General features: G+C 38.3%; 2 protein-coding genes across 5 annotated transcripts in view; one reads left to right on the top strand and one right to left on the bottom strand.

Moving 5' to 3' along the window:
* The window catches only part of Ctnna3 (catenin (cadherin-associated protein), alpha 3), a 1,502,556-nt gene that overhangs the window by 622,571 nt on the left and 860,380 nt on the right, over positions 1–19,605 (top strand). The gene's annotated exons all lie outside the window — the stretch shown is intronic.
* Positions 1–19,605, bottom strand: part of Lrrtm3 (leucine rich repeat transmembrane neuronal 3) — a 176,235-nt gene that overhangs the window by 153,549 nt on the left and 3,081 nt on the right. The window lies entirely within an intron of this gene.

The following is a 19,605-nucleotide window of genomic DNA, read 5'->3' as shown; positions in this document are numbered from 1 at the left end:
CCTTCCTTCCTTCCTTCCTTCCCTCTTTGTTAAGAAAATGTTATGGAAAACATTGTCAATGTGTGTGTGCCATATTCTATACAGCAGGGTAAAAAATGATATATTTAATTAGGCATAACATCTGTTCAGAAGGAAACTAACATTCAGAAGGAAATACAGCACAGTGACTATTAAATAGTGCTGAACCAGAGAGATTAGGATTCAAATTCTGGCCCTGTGTAACTATACCTCAATTTATTAACCTATTAAATAGGCTAAGATCCCATTCACTGCACTTTGCAAAATCTCCAAGACCTCTCTACGTGAACATCATTCAGGATCTTCTAGAATATGGTCTGTGTACAACTAGTGCTCTTTTAAAATAAGAATTAAATGGTTGCAGCTGAATAATGCTTTGTAAGGAATTAAAAAGACTGCTTATACTTCAGTAATGATTCTAATTTGTAGAATTAATTGTTTTATATTTCTAAAACCTTCTTTTGCCATATGGAGCAACTTGCTAAACTGGAAAATGGCAAATAGTTGTTGAAAAAATATGAAGTACATGAAAAGAAATGTTTTATTGTGTAAACTGGATCCTAAACCTTCTCATGACTATTGGGAGGAGGATAGGGAAATGAGGGTTTCTTGTCTGGCACAGTAGTCTCACTGGGGTGCTCACAAGTGACATTCATATAGCCACGCATTTATTTATTACACAGTTACTAAACATATGTTTCATTTTAAACTCTGCCTTAAGCATGGTTGAGTTACAAAGAAAGAAAAAGAAATGTAAGACATGTTTTCTCTCTATAAAATTTCCCTGAAGGGAAGATATAAGGACATAAATAAATTTCATACAAGTTAGAAAATGATAATGGGTATAAAAATAAAATAATAATAGTAATAATAATAACAAACAATTGGAATTGAGGGAGAAAGAAAACTATTCTTAGCTGTAATAGAAAATATTGCTTAAAGGAGTGATATCTGGTCCTAAAATGTAAGATGCATTTGGCAGAAAGGAATGTCCCAGGAAAAGGAACAAGAGAGCAAACCTGCAGCAGACTCTCAGGTAAGGTCTAGCTTTGGGGACCACGGACCCTGGAAACCTAGTCAGATGCTTTTCTTTTTAATAGTTTCAGTACTCACCCTTTTGCATATATTGTTAGAATCACAAAATATTTGAGGGAAATATCTTTTGTATACATTGGACATGCAAATCCTATAAAGTTGGAGAGAGCCAGGGCCCAGCAGGTCTGCTGGGTTTTGCATAGCAGAAACAAGTTGACTTTAATTCTCACATATTATGAGCATTTGAAATATGCACAATGGTACTACAACCATGTCTACTACTACAGTCACAGCTGAATGGAAGTTTTTTTACTTAATAGATAGTAATTTTTATATTGGCTTTAGTGACTTTTTTAAAAGCATGTTTACTATGGTATTTCCACAAATGAGAGTTTCTTAATAAATTTATTTTGGATATGGAAAAATAAAATTGAGCAAATAAAAAATAATGTGAATGTATTTTATTACATTGCTGAGTGGCTCCATTGGCACTTTAAGAATATCATTATTATAGATGATAAATTGTTGTAAATATCTGATAATAATTTTTTCATATATTTTGCAAGACTGACCTCATGCTTTTTCTAATTTCATGATGAAGTAGCTTTACCAGAAAAGCAAAGAGTTATATCTAATTTCTGAGTGGAATTACTCCTTTGATCTAAAATGCAAAACAGAGCTTAATCAAGAGCTACACCATTGACACCTCTTTCTGCTCCACAGAAAAGGGTATCTCACCAGAGTATGTGTTAACTATCTGTGCGATGTCTTATAGGTTATCACTGAGTTTCTGAGGATGATTTTATTTAATTTTACTGGTAATGGAGGGAGTAGGTAGATTGTTATCACTCAGTATTTTCAATATTGTGAGTTTGGGTGATCAGTCATGAGTCAGGGTCACTATGATATTCTTCCTGTAGATACAAATATAAGAAAGAAAATGAGCTGTCCTGTATCTTATGGTTAAGTTTCATAAACCAATGACTGTTAGATAAATAATACATTAATCAGCTGTTTTCATGTAGAATTCTGAAAACCTTAAAAGTAAGAATGGGCCAGTAGTCACAAAATATTACATAGTAAATGAAATAACATCTACTTTTTTGAAAAAATACCACCATGTTTCTTACAAGGACATTTGTCTTTTATCCTATTCTTTCTTCATCTAGATTTTTTTCCTAGAAATTCTTCCAATCTGTCCACTTTTCTTGATGGAAAATATTTTGGTCAACCCACACAGCACAGCTTTATTAAAACCTCATTTGTGTAAGGCACCACACCACAAAGATACTCAAATATCAATTCTTATGCTCTCTGTCCACAGCCCGTGGATGAACCAAATTATGACAACTGCTAGAAGAGGCTCTTGCCTAAAACTTGTTAGCTTGACCTAATGCCAGTAACTGAAATTATTCTTTTAAGATAGTATATTTTATTGAATTAATCTGTGTCCTGTCTAAATTCATCAGGACTCTTACTTGAAAATCAGTTATTTCAACAGAGAACAAGAGGAAAAACAGATGCAATGAAGAAGACAAAGGTATGCCAAGCCTACAAATTGTAAAGTCCTAAATACTTATTATAAATATTTGTTCCTGATACTTTTGATATGATGCGGAGGGAGAGAGAGAGAGAGAGCAAGAGAGACAGTGAGCAAGTGGGCAAAAGTCAAGATAAGTTGCATATATATATAATTTGTTTAGAAGAAATAAAACTATTCTCCTTTCCCCCATTGCCCTTATAAATAGAATATTTTGTGATACAATAAAATAGCTTAAAAAGCTTAAATAGTACAACAGTATCATAGATCAGTTTCTCAGAGTCCTTCAGTATAGAGGGGCCACATGTCAAGTCACTGAAAGCAGCCGTGAGAGCGCTCACTAGAGAGTGAGCAGGGAGGAATCAGCCCTGTCTCACAGCCCCGTCCTGGGGCTCCCTTTGAACAGCTGACGATTTAGACATTAACACGTCGGTGTGGAGAATACACCCAATTTTCAAAAATATATAAACCCTAGGTCAGGGCTGGGCTTTATAGTGGTTCAAGGCCAGAAATGAAGAGTTCTGCTGGGGAGGAGAGCTCATGTGGAGGGTCTGGGGCTGAAAACAAGGACAATTGGAAAAGATGACTAGCTCTGACTTTTCCTTAGAACTAACTCTGTACACTGTCAGATTTTAAGAATGCAAAATGCTTTAGGATTGCATTGTATCTACTGGTGCAAAAAATACATAAAGACTGGAGGACATTTTTCACTAGTAATTTTCATGTTGCTTTTGCTGTGGAATACGTGAGATGGTGCTGTCACCTGTCCAGACCAGGACGGTTTGCTTGAGATCTGAGCAGCTCGAAGAAAAGATGCAGAGCCGTGGCAACACCTGGCTTGCCTTCGCTGTCTCAGCGGCCTGGGGAGTAATGCTGCCAAGCCCCACCACCCTTACATGGGACATTACAGAGAGCCAACAAGTTGCCAAAAAGCTCTGTAGCACAGACTTTACATATTTACTGCTCATGGCAGGCTGCGTAACATGCTGACTCACTAACAAAGAGGCCAGGCAAAAAGTCTGAACCCAGCCGTCTTGGGTCACCAGACCACAGACAGGGAGTTCATCAAGAAACCTAGGGAGAGCCACTCGAAGAAAGTGACTAATTCTGTGGTATGCAGGTAGGAGAGGAGGGAGGAACAGAAATTAGAAATGTGCAGATCTGCGGCTACACTCACCAATATCTTAAAATTTGTGGAACACAATGTTGAGCTACAAAGATGTGCAGATCCAAAGCGAACGTGGTTTCATTTACATAGAATACATGGAGCTACTTATGCTCCTGAGGAGCAGTGGAGGAGGATGCAATGAGTGATTGAAAAGCCAGAGGGGCTTAGGATACTGCTTTCCCTTCTCTGTGTGTGCTTTTTTTTTTTGTACCAGGAATCAAACTCAGGGTCTTGCACTTGCCAGGCAGGCGCTGTGCTGCTGAGCTACATCCCTGGCTCTTTCTGCTTTGAATAAGATATGATATCAATAACCTTAAAAGTTATAGCTTCCCCAGATATGATACTCACACTTAATTTTAGAAAAACAAGCGATAGTAGAACAGTAATTGTACCTCACGATGTGGGCTATGCAAAGTCATCCTGCTGCTTCCCTTTTCAGAAGAACACCACAACTTTCTCATGATGCAGCTGTCTGATAAGCTATCTAGAGCATAGACAGATTCCATACATACTCCTTGAGTGTTTCTTCCTACACCAGAAACACCAGTGTAGGCAATGACAAACAGGCTCTAGTAGAGGAATTGGATTTAGGTTTTGTAAAGGAAATAATCCTGTTTCATTCATTGAGATTTTTGTTCTTAGAGAAGCAGGAAGCCTGTCCAAGTCTGATAACCTCCATGTGTGTCCCTAATTTCAAGCCATGTTGAGGGGCACCATTTCCAATTTTGGGATCAAGGTGAATTAACCCCAAGTTGGAACACTGGAAACTGTTATTTCCGAACTTCTCTGACACCATTTAGAAATAGGTGTGCTACCTTAGTTTTTTGTCTTTTGAAAGAAACTATCCACCTATAAAAAACTGCCTTAACAAAATCTTTGACTAAACGTGCTGCTTCTTTAAAATAAGTGATGAGTGTGCAAGGGAGATTCTTGATGAGCCGAGGTTACACTGTGACTGCATGTCTTAAGTTTGTGCACTTCTAGATAGAAGGTACTGTATGCAGAAATGCTGCTTTGAAGCAGTATTTGCAAAACATGCAAACTTCTGTATCTGTATTTGGAAAAAGTAAAGCAGGTTCTTTATGTTTCAGTTACATAAAAAGAAAAGAAGGTGGCTAATGCTGATTTCTGATCCAGGGGCAGAAAACTCCAGTGTGATCAGAACCCATCTAGCTGTATGTTGGTGCTGTGTGTATTTTGCTCTCTCTATATAATGTCAATAAAAAGTTTTTGTTTAAGCTGTAGGCACATCTCCCACATAGTAGGATATTGCTAGCTTAGCTGTGTCTTTGCCATCCTTCCTAGCATGCAGGAGAGAAACCGATGACCACCTCCAAAGAGCAGGATATTTATCTCTGGGTTGCGGGCATTTTCCTTTTCTATGTTCTCTCAGATTTACTTACTTTACTCTCAAGAGTATTTTCTTCCCCTGCTGTACAGACTTGCATTTCAGAAGCATGTTTTAAGTAGCTTGATGCTATAATATTATAAAATAGTACCTTTATATTAAACTAAGTACCAAAGCCTGAGGATTTCTCAAGGCTCTGCTTAGTGTTATCTGAAGCCAGTGCTGAGACACAAATGCTGAGCATCAGGTCTACTGGGCTTCCCAGGAGCTGTCTAGGGAAAATAGAAATCAGAATAGGAAAGAACACTGAAGGTAACAGTGAAACAATCCAACACGTTTGAATGGTATAGTCAGTTTCTAATTTTAGAGTAATTTCTTTCTCACATGTGTTAAAGTGTAAAGAAACATCTAATAAGATTTAACACTTCAAAGTCATTAAGTAACTAATTAACTAATGAATCCACATAACAGCTCTATGAGGTTTGTGTTAAATATCTAACATTTCACAGATCTTGTGTCGTTTAGAAACTCTTACAGCTCTTTTCATCTCTGCTCTTTTCAAAGTCTTTAAAAAGAACTAATTATTTTGTCTCCATTGAAGGACATGTATCAAGTTTCTGTCTTAAGAAGAGAAAACCCAGTACTTTAGGAAGTGAATTTCCAAAACCAAGCAACTCAGTGACTTTCCTAGAGAGATAATTTTAAATTTCAAATAATTTCACTCTGTATTACATTTTGTTTGCCTTGAGAAGAAAAATTAACTTGTATGACTGCACATAGTAGGTACTCTACTGGAATTTTTTTCTGAACTCTAAATAATTTGCTTTTGCATAATACCATCATTTCACTGACTCAATTTTGGAATTTTAAAAAGTATTAATATTGTGATGCTTTCATCTAAATGCCTAAATTGTTTTCACACACTAGAAATCAATTAGGTGCTAAAATAGACAGACCATTTGATTTCCTACAATAATAACAATATATTCTCTTGGCACTGAGAATGGGAAGATGAGATATTTCCATGTTTTGAGGGTCAAAATGAAAGAGAAAGTGGTGGGAAGCTGGAGAGATTAAAATACACAGACTTTAGAGCAATGTTTTAAGGAAAAGTTTGAAGACTGTGGATCCAGCTGTCTAAGAAATATTTATGAAATGAAAGTGATGTTCAATTATTAGAAAAAGACATTAGAATTTTTTGTGCTAAGAAAAATTGTCACAGAATAATATATAATAAAACAAGTCTATTAAATAATATGAACAGAGGGCTTCCAAATTTCTGTTAGACCACCTCTAGGTTTGCTTTAATGTATATAAATGAAGAACCAGGGTCAGTTAATCAGTATTGATAGACTGCAGCATTGGCAATTTAAATGTTTGATATGAGAATTTTCATTTTGCCATTTACATCAACTCCCTGCATGTGAAAACATCTAGCAACAATGGGAGAAAACTAAATTTTATTGAGCACCTGCTGTGCCAAAAGTGTGTTACTTTAATTTATCTTCAAAATTACTGTGGGACATGAAGTCACACTTTACAGATGAGGAAACTGGTGCCTTAGCAGGGCATTAGGCAAACCCAAACTGTACCTGGGTTTAACTCCAGGTTCAATTGATTTTTGACTCTGTGACCCTACCCCAGGAAATAAAAATAGTCTCCCAGGAACAAATTTGAATACTGTACCTTTAAACCCCTACAGGTCTCTTTTATATTAAACTGGTTAGGCAGCTTTTCAAATTTATTAAAAACTTGGTATACAAACCTCTTCTATCATTTTTTTATAAAAAATAATTTGTTGGTCCCTTCTTTCAGCCACACTGGGCTCACGCATCTTGAATGCTAGCTGGCACGGGCAGTGCGGGCAGGGCTGCAGCTGTTGGCACCCCTCCTCCCGGGCTCACGCTGAACTCCGCAAATGAGCCCTGCAGCCCGATACTGCATTCTGCAGTTTATTTGACAAATAGCTTTTGTGGCCTTTGCTTTTTCATATCACTCATAAATTCTGGCAACAGACAGGCTGTTTGTCAGGTCCAAATTCCCTACATTTGAAAGGAAAGCTTTGGAGGTTTCTGCGTTCTAAGTGGACTCTAGCCTTAGGATTTATTTGTAAATTTTCCTCAAAGCTACTTTAGAGGCGCATAGGATATCCTCGTGGCAGTGCCCAACTGCAAATTATTCCTATCTGTATGTCATAAATCTTGATAATGCAACCTTTAAAATGTGCCTGAGAAATGTATCTGGTGTTTAACGTGCCCAGTTTCAGGGAGCCGAGCTGGGTTTGGGCAGCGTTTGCCCCTTCGCGTTCCATGACACTGGAGTGAAATGGAGACTCGGCCATTCAGCTGCAGGCTCTAAGAAAGTCTGTTGTAACTGTGCATTTTAATGAACTGAGTCAGCTGAAGAAATGTTGTCTCTCTACTGTGGTGTAGCTGTCTGCCTTGTAAAGTACCTCCCTGGATAAACAGAGGACTTCTATTTCTTAAACTGCCTTTCTTCCCATGGTCTTTAAGAGTTTTGGGCTTTTCCTTTTTTCTTAAATTACAGGTGGAGAAGGTTTATTAACTCTAAAATGGTGCTTCAGAAAACTCAGTTGTATTTTTTACAACACATTGAGCTGCAAGATAGTTACTACAGAATTCGTAGGATCTGTGCTGCTTTCAGAGCATGCACAAACGTTGAGAAACCTAAGTCTCTTTTGTCACGTTACCAGAGATGGCATCTGCCCTTGGGTACGGTTGAAATACAAATTGAAGATCAGATAGATTTTTTCTTTTAAACTCTTCAGTGGACTACTGTGAGCTGAGCCAAAAAATGGGAATAATTTCACCATTGATTGTTTGCAGAGCACAGGGCTGGATCTTAAAACTGAGCTGAGTACGAAGAGACAGTTGTGGGTCACGGAATTACGAGCAAGTCTGATCTCTGGAAATATCATTCCGCCTGGTGCTGAAAGCTGCTGAATGCGCCTGGCCAGAGGCTTCTTGTGTCTGTTATTAGCTATAAGTCAGTTAATCACTGAGTTCTTTTATTCAGCTGTCATGTAAAATCTCTGAGTCTAAGGTAGATACCTGCAAATTTCAGAACAATGGTTTTTTCATCTCTTCATGCGGTGTGTGGGCCTTCTACCTGAGCAAGCCCAAGTGGATTTCAGTATTCAAAATAAAAACAGATTAAAAACCCCAATCTCTTCTATACCAGCTTCCTTTTGAACAAGACTAGAAACTGAGAAGGAAATTTAAAAAATAAAAAACCAATTAAGTAGCCACTGGGTATGTCATAAATAAGAGGAATAAAAATTGGAGGTTACAAAAATAACACAATTGTAGTAAAACCCTGGAATGAATAAGTTAGAGAGGGACTGAAGAATGCAGTTCTGGGAAAGTTGTTAAAATTGCAATTAAATTAGCTCAGAGTTTCAAATAGAAGGTCAGAGAATGCACTGAAAGGTCCTCTAAAATCCTTATGGCTAGTGAACTTTATGACCAAAGAAGGACTCATTTTGATTTTCTTATCACATATGTTCCAAAAATAAAACCTCTCTGTTGAAAAGTTCACCATAGTCTAGAACCTGAGCAGTCTCTCTCACGAAAGAAAGGTATTTGGGTGGCCTGTGAATCTTCAACACTTTACAAAGTATAGTTAAGTTGCAATTTAAAAGAACAGTCAGGAATATATCATTTCCATGTCTGACTTTAAAGTACAATTCACAAAATTATGCTTTTTCATTTGTAGACCCCAAAATGTTGAATACAGATAGAATTTTTACTTTTTCATTACATTATTAAACTGCCATTTCAATTATTTTTTATGAGATATTTCTGTTTTGTTTTTATTTTAATTAGTTTAGTGGTGCAGTTTAGATATACATAATGATCAATGATCATAGGAAATTTGTATCTGTACTGATATCTTAGTTCCTCTTTTTCCCCATTCCCCTCCTATCTCTTCAACCGCTCTTCCCCTCCTGGTTTACAAGCTTTGTTTCCATTTATTCATTTCTGTATTATTTTTTCTTTTTCCTTCCAACACCCCTTCCCATTTCCATTTGAGCAATTACTTCCTATTTCACAATATCTATTATACATTTTAGTTCTTACACTTTCAGTTTCCCACACCAGGGAAACAATGCAATATTTACACATACGTGTCTGATTTATTTCACTTAAAGGAATGGTCTCAAGGTCCATCCATTTAGCTATAAATGTCTCAAGTTTATCCTTCTCTATGGCTGAGTAGTACTCCATTGTATAAAAAATATCTTTTTTATGCATTTGTTGGTTGATGGGCATTTGGGTTGTTTCCAAGATTTAGCTATTACACACTGTGCTGCTATGAACATGGGTGTACCTATGTTGCTGTGGTATGATGCTTTTAATTCTTTTGGGAAGATACCAAGAAGGGGAATAGCTGGGTCACATGAAACCTCTAGTCCTAGTTTTTATGGTTTCTGAGATTAAAAGCAACAAACATTCTCCCTTTATTCCAACCTCAAGGTACATACTTAAATTGCACAGACTTGTTATAAAGAAAGAGAAAAATTGTAAGAAATTTTAAGTAGAGATGGAGAGAGAGAAGAAATTTGGTGAAAAGGAATTTGGAAATAAAGAGAAAAGAAGAAACATAAGATTCAGCCATGGGCAGGTGCCTCACTCCCGAATTCCCAAGCACGACTTCCACATAATGGGAGTTTGTGATGTAAAAATTAAAAAAAGATGAGTATTACCACTTGTCAGCATCTGAGTATTTGAAGTTTGAAGCAACTAAAAATCAAAGAAACTTTCCCAAGAGAACATGGGCAAAAGGAGGTCACATATATATGGCTTTTACAAAAAAATTTGACCTAAACCAAGATATATTAATATTTAAATTAAATATTATTTTATCATCTCACATTTTTTCTTAGTTCTTTGACACTTTAATATATTCCCCTTTGGTAAATATCACAAAGAAAATGATCAGTAGATTGTCACAACATTAAAACACTTTAAAATGGGACATGATTCTCTTAAAGTTATATTTTTGTAAGAATGAATTTTGAAATGTGCTGTGATCAGAATATTTTATACAGTGAAAAATATACATGAAATTAAAAATGTGACCATATAACTGAAAACAAGGCTGATGAAATTGTTTCCATAGAGTTGAAATATTTACCCTAGATTGTTTGTAACAATAACTTTATCTTAATCACCAAAAAATCAATTCAACAAACATCTACCGTGAGTGAAAGACTGTACCAATCAATATTGGAAGAAGAAAGAAAAGAAGAGTGGCTTGATTGTTCAGAGAGGGAGCACAGACACACAGCACTCAGGACCACTCCAGCCTGTGCATTAATGTCTGGCAGACCCTAAACAGCACAGAAAGAGAGCAGGGCGCAGTCGAGAAGGCTGCTGAGTTAGATGGATTACAGCAAGGCGCGGACAACAGGACTTGGGCGGGATGGAAAGCATCTCTCACTGAGTGCACGGGACTGGCCTGTGGTAGAACGTGGCACACGGTACCAAAACAAAGGTGAGGATGCAGTGGGCTCTTCTGGGAGGCGTAGAACACTGACGGGCTCCCAGCGCTTTTCAGGTATTCTTACCTGAGCTTTCTGGGAATCTGTCATTCTTTCCGTGTGTGTGGCACTGGGGATCGAACCCAGGGCCTTGTGAGTGCTGGGCACGCCCCCTACCGCTGAGCCAGGCCCCGGCCTCTGGTCACTCTAAATAAAAATGAAACGGTGGGAGATGACGTGGGAGATGACGACTGGAGTACTGGGGATTCTTAGAAATTGAAGCTAATGAAGAAAGACGGAAAAGTTCCGTGCCACGCGCTAAACTGAGTGATTTTACCTCGGTTTTACGTATGAAATTAAACAATATAGGAAATGTGCTTACAACAAGCACATAAGATATTCAAGAAATGCTTGTTCTTCATTCTTTTATCACGGTCTCATGATAATTTTATTGTTTTACACTTTTTTTAAGACTGAGAAGCTGAGACTCAAGGTCTTGTGGTTTTTAAGTTTCAGAACCAGATTTCAAAGTGTTTCTTCCAGGATCCAGAATTAGTACACGAATTTGTCTCTTAATGGAAAAAAACTAAAAAGAAAGCCTGCGATTTACTGAATAAATTTCTCACACGTATACTTTATTGAGTGAAACTACTATTTGCCCTGTTGTGTGTTCTTTGAGAAGGCCCAGCCTTGTATCTAAGAAAAGTGCAGAGGGATCTGTGCAGGGTGATCTCAGAAAGCCACTCGCCCCAAGAGCATTTTCCTCACCCTGCCCTCAGCGCCTCTGATTTTGCCTGTCTTTAGCATAGGATGTTCTTACTTTAGCGAGCAGATCTTACCACTATTGGAGTGTAAGTGCCCATGGAAGGAACAATAATACTGCCCTTGATCTGGAACAGACATCTGATAAGACATAAGGCACTCAAAGAGCGCTAGTACTACTGAGTGGGGGAATTTCACTATAGATATATCCTTCCAGCCGGAGAAAACCATGACAGTGGTAGGCTAAAAAATAGAAGACAGTTATCCCAGACCAGACGAGAGTGCAGGCTAGAAATGAGCCCACTTTATCTGTCTGATTGCTCCAACCACAAACCTGAGAACAGTGAGGATGAAAGCCTTGTGTGTATGTATGTGTGAGTGTGTGTGTGAGTGTGTGTGAGTGCACACATGCATGCAATGGGAAAATGGGAGGAATATGAAACTCAAATTCATCAATATGATGACAAAATTCAAAGGTTAGTCAGCTGTTAAGAAAGTAAAACAGAGGATCTCCATCATTTGGATTTTTTTTTTTTTTTGATGCCTGGATAGGGACATGAATGGAATTATTTTATGACTAAGAAATGTATGATATGAGTTTTAGATCTTTTTATTTTTATTTTCTGACAGTTCTAGGGATTCATCTGGGGTCTTCTGCTTGCTCAGCAAGTGCTCTACTGCTGAGCGACATTCCAAGCTCTTTCACTTTTTAAATTTGAGACCTTCTTGCCAAATTGCCCTGGGTGGTCTTGAACTCATCATCCTCCTTCTTGAGCCTCCTGAGTCAAGCACTAGACTACTTTTATTCTTGGTCTTTTTGAGGCAGGGTCTCACTATGCTGTTCGAGCTGGCCTTGAACTCACTTTGTAGCCCAGGCTGGCCTCGAACTCACAAGGATCCTCCTGCCTCAGCCTCTCCAATGCTGATTACAGGCCAGTGCCACCACACCTGGCTGTAGATTATTTTTAAAATCTATCTTGACCTTTACCTTTTAATTTATCCCTACTTTGATTGTTTTGCATTTTACTGTAAACTAGTAAATACCCCACACATCTTTATGTATTAGATCATGAAAATGTAAAGATCATGAAAAGTAAAGCCCATAAAAATATATGTAGAGTTTTATATGTTACCACTCTGCTCTCCCTATAAAAATCCATAGTGCTGAAAACATGCTGCCTTTTAACACATGAGATGGGCTGGAGTGGATGCCACAGGCTGGGCAGAACTCTAGACTGGCAGATTAGCTAGCTGAGAGGTTCTGTGACAGTGAAGAAATAGAGGGACTTTAGAAACTACAATAAACCTGTGATAACATCGCAAATGTGAAAATTCTCTAAGGCACAAGAAGGTTAGAATGGTCACGCCGCTCTCTGACATAAGTGCCAATTTACAAAAGGGTTTCACTGGAAATCATTCCCCGAGGGCAGCTGAAGATGTGTAATTTGGGTTGAGATGCCTTGTGTGAGTGAGGTATGGATTATTACGAGATAGTTGTACAAAAAAGTGGAAAGGGATAGAATTAATGGCTGAAACTTATAGGAAGGCAGAGTCAACCTAAGGGATCTGCTCTTATTTTTTTAATATAAACCTATAAAAGGTACTAAAGGCTTATAAAATCACAAAACTATGTGTATATTCCTGGTACATTAAATAAGGGATAAGTTCATACAGTTACATACAATATGGCAACAAAGTGTAGATCATCACTTTATAGGGCATGAATGTTTTTTCTAGGCATCATCTACTCCATGACTAGCTTGATGGAAAGCATAAAATATTTATGTAATACGACATCTGCTACATCACACAAACCTTTAAATATCCTATTTTAATCACAAATCAGCATGTTTCCCGACCTTCCATTTGATATAAGACAGTACTCAAACCAAATGTTCATGCTTTTCATTTTAAAATTTTGTACAAATTGGACACAAAACCCTTTTGTAAATTGGTGCTTATCTCCAAGAGCGCTGAGCATTCTAACGCCTTTTGTAACTCAGAGGGCTCTCACATCTGCAATGTCAGCACACATTGAGGGGAGTTTCTAAAGCCCCTCTAGTTCTTCAATATCAGCGTGATGCATACTGCAAGTGTGCTGTAAAGTTCTTGTGAGAGTCTGGTGCCCCAAAGGGATGGTGGTGGTAAGCGTGTCAGGAAGGATAACGAGACCCATATTAATGGCCTAGACTACTTGTTACCCATGTGAGGGATTTACAGGAAGTCAGGAAGTGCACTCAGTGGTTCAGCCTTCTTGCATCCTGCAGTCCCATGAGCTGAGGACACTTTTATTTCTACCCCCACTTAATAAGTTCCAGCATCAAGAGCGCTGAATAAGGATTTATACTTAATTGAAGTCCTTTGCTTTTTAATGGCAAAATATATATGTTTATACCTTGGATGTAATTAATATGAAGCTTTCACAAAAATTGCCTTTGCCAAATGTAATATTTGCCTTAACATTTAATATATACGGTCAAAAGTTTTACATTTTCTCCTTGAAGAGACAAAATCCTGTTTATTAGTATGAGTGCTTTTTGATTGTTGAAATACAGTTGAGTACTTCCACACATACAGTCTTAAACTTTGATATCTTAAGAGTCAGTTAAGTTAGTCAGTGAAGAAGTAATAGTCAGCTTTAATCTTTGCAAGGCTGGTAACTTAGCTATATCTCCTTTCTTCCCTTGAAAATCAAAAGACACTGTACTATAGATTGTTTAGCAGGCTCCAGAGAGAAGAGAAATGGTCCGAAGAGAAATGGTTTGTTTTGTGTTCTAATATTTAATGCCAGTACATTTTCTAGTGGAGATGCACAGTTACCTTGGGTGAAATGATCAAATTGTGTTGGTTGGTAGAGGGAAGACCTTTTTGTGATATGGGAAATGTAGGACTTTCATGCAAAAAGAACAGTAACTTAAGAGAGAGAGAAAGGAATAAAAAATGCTTTCTAGGAAGGAGCAGGAGCTCCTAAAAGTAATAAGAAAATAAGTAAATTGCCAAGAAATTATTAATTTTAATTACAAAACTTGCTAGAAAGTATAAAGAAGGTAATTTTCTTTTCTCTCCTGCCCTATAAAATGAATTATTATTGCTCATTGAAGTTCCATTGTTAGAAAATAAAGCTGTGACATAGACAGCCACTGCTTGTCTTAAACTGTGACCTAGATATTCCTGTTCTCTATGTGCTCCTAGAATGCTCCTCGCATGTTCAGGAGACCTAACTTAGGCACATTCATCTGTCAACCTACGAGGTTGAAACAGCAATATAACATTCATAAATGCTTTTTCTCCTAAAAAACTGCCACCCTCTCTCTGTTCTAAAGAGGTCATAGGAACTCAGCTATCAATGAGAAACAGTTTGTGAGTACTTAAACTATAACAATTTTGGAAATATATCTGTTCCTGTAACTTCATAAGGCCAGCTACATCCAGGGGCAAGAGATTTGTGATTACTTTTGTCATTCTTTGATGAATTGTGTAAGATAAAGGTCGTTATTCATAAAAGAACGCCTTTGAACTTTGTTAGTTTTACTTGAAGTCCTGTAGATTGAACCCGGGGCTTTGTGCACGCCAGAGGAGCACTCTACCACCGACCACAGGCATCTCAGACTTGTAAATTTTACTTTTAGGCAGGGTTTTGCTAAATCCTTAGGCTGTGCTCTTGCCTCAGGCTCCCAAGTAGCTAGGGTTACAGGCCTGTGCCATTATGCCTGGCTACCTTTTCTTTTTAAAGCCAGTGATCTTGAATAATCATAAGAGAGAGGTCAATAGTAGATTTTCTAGTAAGAGGACATCTTAGACATGGGCATTCACTGGGCCTGATTTCATGAGGTTGATACCTGGCCTGTGTGCTAATCTCATAAAACACGCTGTGGGAAATTACTTCCACTGCTCCACGTGGCATCATTTTGCTAGGTAAACTTCCTGCAGTATAACATCAGTCAGGACTGAAGCACAGTGCTGCTCCAGAGGAAATGGACCAATAAGCCTCTGCCTGACGGAAAGCCCTTGCTCTCTGACCTGACTTGGAACCCCGCTGGAATTTTGGAAATAAATCATTTTTCAGTTCTTGTTTCAGCCTTCTCTGGCCAGTGTCTTCACGTCTATTGTACCTTGTGATCATTACTGATAAAACCCAAGACTCAGCTTGGGATGGAGGAATCTGTGTCTACACTGGAACCAGAGTGGAAAGACCAAGTTCTGGATTCATACTGATGTAAAAGGTTTTGGACTTCATAATGCAGAGGTCAGTGACCTCCTGTTGACAGGGCTTAAATGCAAGTCACCAGCAAATACATCTGAATCTCATGAAGTACAAAGAACCGGAGGCTCCCATTCTAGAGCTTAAAAAGCACTTTCCAGACAGATGGTCAGTGATACATACCTACTCCATACGTAAGAGTGAAGTTTAGAAACACTAAGACCTGTACCTAAGATGTTTCTTAGGAATTGCCGGGAAAACTTGAACCTTAATTTCTAAGACTCACAAGCTGCCATATAGGACTATGGTCATTTCTTAAATGAAGCAGAATTGCTTGTAAATCTTTTTCCCACAATATTTTTACTGTATTCTATTCAACTACCCAAGTCATGAATGAATTTGGAAGGCAGAAAAGACTGTGGATCCAACTTTATATGCTATTATAATTGGGGGGACCGCCACTCTCACTTATTTTTTTTAAATTAGTTTTCAAAAGCCACATAATACACTTCTTAATGTCCACTGAGTCTGCTTCTCTCACTTGTCATTCACATTTACCAGCTCTTTGCACTCACACTTCTCCCCAGCTGCCTTGTAGGTTAATGTAGACAGCAGAGAGAATACAAGCACAGCAAAGCTCGCCGGCCGGCTGCAGAGCTAGACCCTAATGAGAACCAGGGAAGGCAGGAATCGGAGAAACCACACAGTTCCTGAATTTTTCATTCCTCGTGGCTCCGTCCTCGTTTGTCATGTCTGAGACTCATTTTGTCTTCAACTTCACGGCCTGGCGCTTGCTTCTGAGGCAGTCTAATCCACACTTAAATACACTGTTTGAGCTTTCATCTTGGTAAATGTCAAAGGAAGAGAAGATGTTTTGTGCACCTAGAGCATGCTAAAACCCCTGCCAGCCCCATGCGTCTGACTCGGCGTTACCCTGCCCCAGAAGGCGAGCACAATTTCATTATCGGTGAATCATCACCTCTCAGACTGCAGCATCCTTGTTAGGGAGCCTAACAGGGGCCGTGTTCAGCGGGCCGAAAGCGAGGGAGGGACAGAGCACGGGGCAGAGCGCGGGTCACTGGCACAGTCCGCGGCCCGCAGCCCTCTGAACTGGAGCGGCGGCGTCCCTCCCTCCACAGCTGCGGTACCTACTGGCCAGGGAATAGCTGGTGGAGATTATTCCATGTTAATAGTGAAGTTTGCTTTCCCCAACCTAAACTGAATTGGATTTTAATATTCTGCCTATGGAAAATATTAACACATGCAATGAAAATGCCGTATCACTTTTTGCCAATATGAACTAGTGTAAACACTGTAAATATTTCCTGTCTACTCTTACTTCAGTATTAATCGCTTTTCATCTTTGGACACAACCCTGGCCTTCAATCTGGCATTACTAAGGAAGTCACTGCGGAAACTAAACTTTCAAACAGGACACAGTAATTATGTTTTCAAGGAAAATGAGCTGAGCACAATTAAAATCTTATGCATACACAACAAGCTACGTATGCTGTAACCCACATTTACGACTGGATTCAGGATAAAAAGCTAAAACAAGTACGAATATTTGTAGTTAGCCTAAATAGCCACTAGATGTCACTGCTTCTCCACAGAAACACACTATCGACTCGCATATTTAGGTAGTTGATTCACCGAATCAAGTAAAAAAATGGTTTAAATTTTTGCAAACGTGTAATGTCAACATCTTTGGAAAATAATAACGCATTTAAAATGAATATAACTTGCATAAACATTACTTAGAAGACTAGCACTGGGACTGTGCTACAATACCATTATACATGTTGAAGCTAGGAAAAATGGGGGGGAAAAAACAAAAAACAAAAAAAACCACCCAAATACATGCCATTGAAGGAGACCAAGCTCCATTTCCTTTCTGCTTTGAAAAAGCATTCGAAGTGCTGTGGGGACCCTCTCTGCATCGACGCACACTGTTGAACTGTAGCTCAACAGGTCAGGCTGTTGAGGTAACTGTTGTCACCTTAGAAGGAAGTTAGATGTGTCATGTAAATTTGCGCTAGAAAAATGTCAGTCAGATTTCCTTAATATGCAGTGGGTTTTAAATACTTATAAAAGTAGCTATCTGGTATGTAGCACGGAAAGCTCCAGAGGCGGAAGTGAGGGCAACAGCTTCTGACCAGGAAGGCACCGGCAGTTGGCCCTTTAGAATTTGCAGTGGGGAAGTAGCGGTGTCTAAAGCACAGGAGTTACATACTTGTTCTCCGAGGACCCTGAGAACTAGAGAGGAGGCGTGGGAAAGAGCTTTTCTTGTAATTTCGTGAACTGAATCAGTTTTATTTTGGAAGGGATATTGTTTTTTGCTTGTCTATTAAATTTGTGAGTAAAGCTAGGCATTAAAAAATGACCAGCTTTTAAAATATTGGTCATTCATTTAATCTTATGCCACATTTTACACACCTGGTGGCTTTGATTCAGAAATATTTTTAAGACAGCAAATATATTCTATATATACTAGTAGAACCACAACACTGATATTCTGCAAGAATTCAAAAACGTAAGTATGCCTTGCCTAAATATATTTAGTATTCATTACAAATGAGGCAGAAGGTCAAGGCAAAAAATAAAAATGGGCCTTTTCACTTCAACACTGCATTTAATACAATCATCTTTAGTGCAGATAAAAGTGAGGCTGACTAAAGAAAATCTGTTCTTTAAATGGAATATGCACTTACTCACACTTTATGGAAAATGTAAGATTACAACTTCAGTGAAAAACATCACAGTAAACTCAGTCATCCAGTTCATAATACTGTAAGAAAGTACTTGCATTATTAATGCGTTGGTAATATATGACTATTTGCCATTGCTAAACATATATTCAGCATGTGTTTTGGGAAATACATATCTATGATGCTTTTGTGAATGAGCATGTATTTTAAGATTCAATCAAAATCAAAGCACCTAGAAAAATCCACTTTGACTGTTTCTTTTTCCTTTATTGCTTATAGAAGTATGATTTTAATAATCTGGCTTCCTTGCAACTATATCACGGTGACTTGCCTAGAATTTTCCCCTCAGCCTGTGAAAAACCTCCCAACTATATAAAAATGCTGGTAAAAATAGCCATTCACTTTTTCTTTCTTGCTGCAGTGATTCTGCTTTGAAAGAACAGGGACATGGCTAGAGATGTGAGGCTTGGCAAATCAAACTAAATGAAACAGCCTCAATGAGGCAATTCTTAATTTTTGCTCCCATAATAAAACTGTTCATGTTGGAAGATGAAAGAGGACAGACGAAAGACATTTTTTGAAAATCTCAGTGGACTGTAGTTCATGTCCCTGAAATACAGAGACTATGATATTTGTTCTGCAGTCAATAAACTTTCACCAGTGACATAAAGACATGCATGCAGTTTGCAGATTGCCAGCAAGGTCTGTACAGAATTGTACTGACGGATGAGTTTACAACACAGCTGAACACAGGGACGCAGTAATGTCACAACAGCAAAGCAAAAAGAACTATCATAGCGTCATTCTTCTTCCCCCAAGGAGATACTTTATACATTTATTAAGGTGCTATCATCTTTCTCAATGAGGCTGTTGGAAGCCACATCTTGGACTATGTTCTCTCTGAGTGTCTGAATGGACAGTCAGTCATTAGGGGACTGGTGTGTACAGGCACATCATGGGACACCACAGGACTGCCTGACAAATCCTAAACACAGCAGCACAGAGCTAATGAGTCCACCGACTACACTGGGGTCTTTGAAAAACCTGGAAAGAAATTCTGGTAAGGTCCCAGCCACATGCATGTAGTAAGTCTTCTTCTCATTTGAAAATCTTATCTCTGAAAACTCACACATGAGGAGCTGTGGAGAAATCTGCCTCCTCAAATTTGCTTATTATTAGCTATTTCATTAATCAATATGTTTAGGAAATATGCAGACTAGAAGAAATTGACAGTGAAAGCTGGAGTGTGATTTCCCAGGGGTGGGTTTCAGAGATAAGTCTTCCAGACTTAAACTTTGTGTATTTACCATTTCCTCACATTT

The sequence above is a fragment of the Chinchilla lanigera genome, unplaced genomic scaffold (assembly GCF_000276665.1).
Source record: "Chinchilla lanigera isolate Chin_1 unplaced genomic scaffold, ChiLan1.0 scaffold00024, whole genome shotgun sequence".
NCBI lineage: Eukaryota > Metazoa > Chordata > Mammalia > Rodentia > Chinchillidae > Chinchilla > Chinchilla lanigera.
This window is presented reverse-complemented; position numbering and strand designations above follow the sequence as displayed.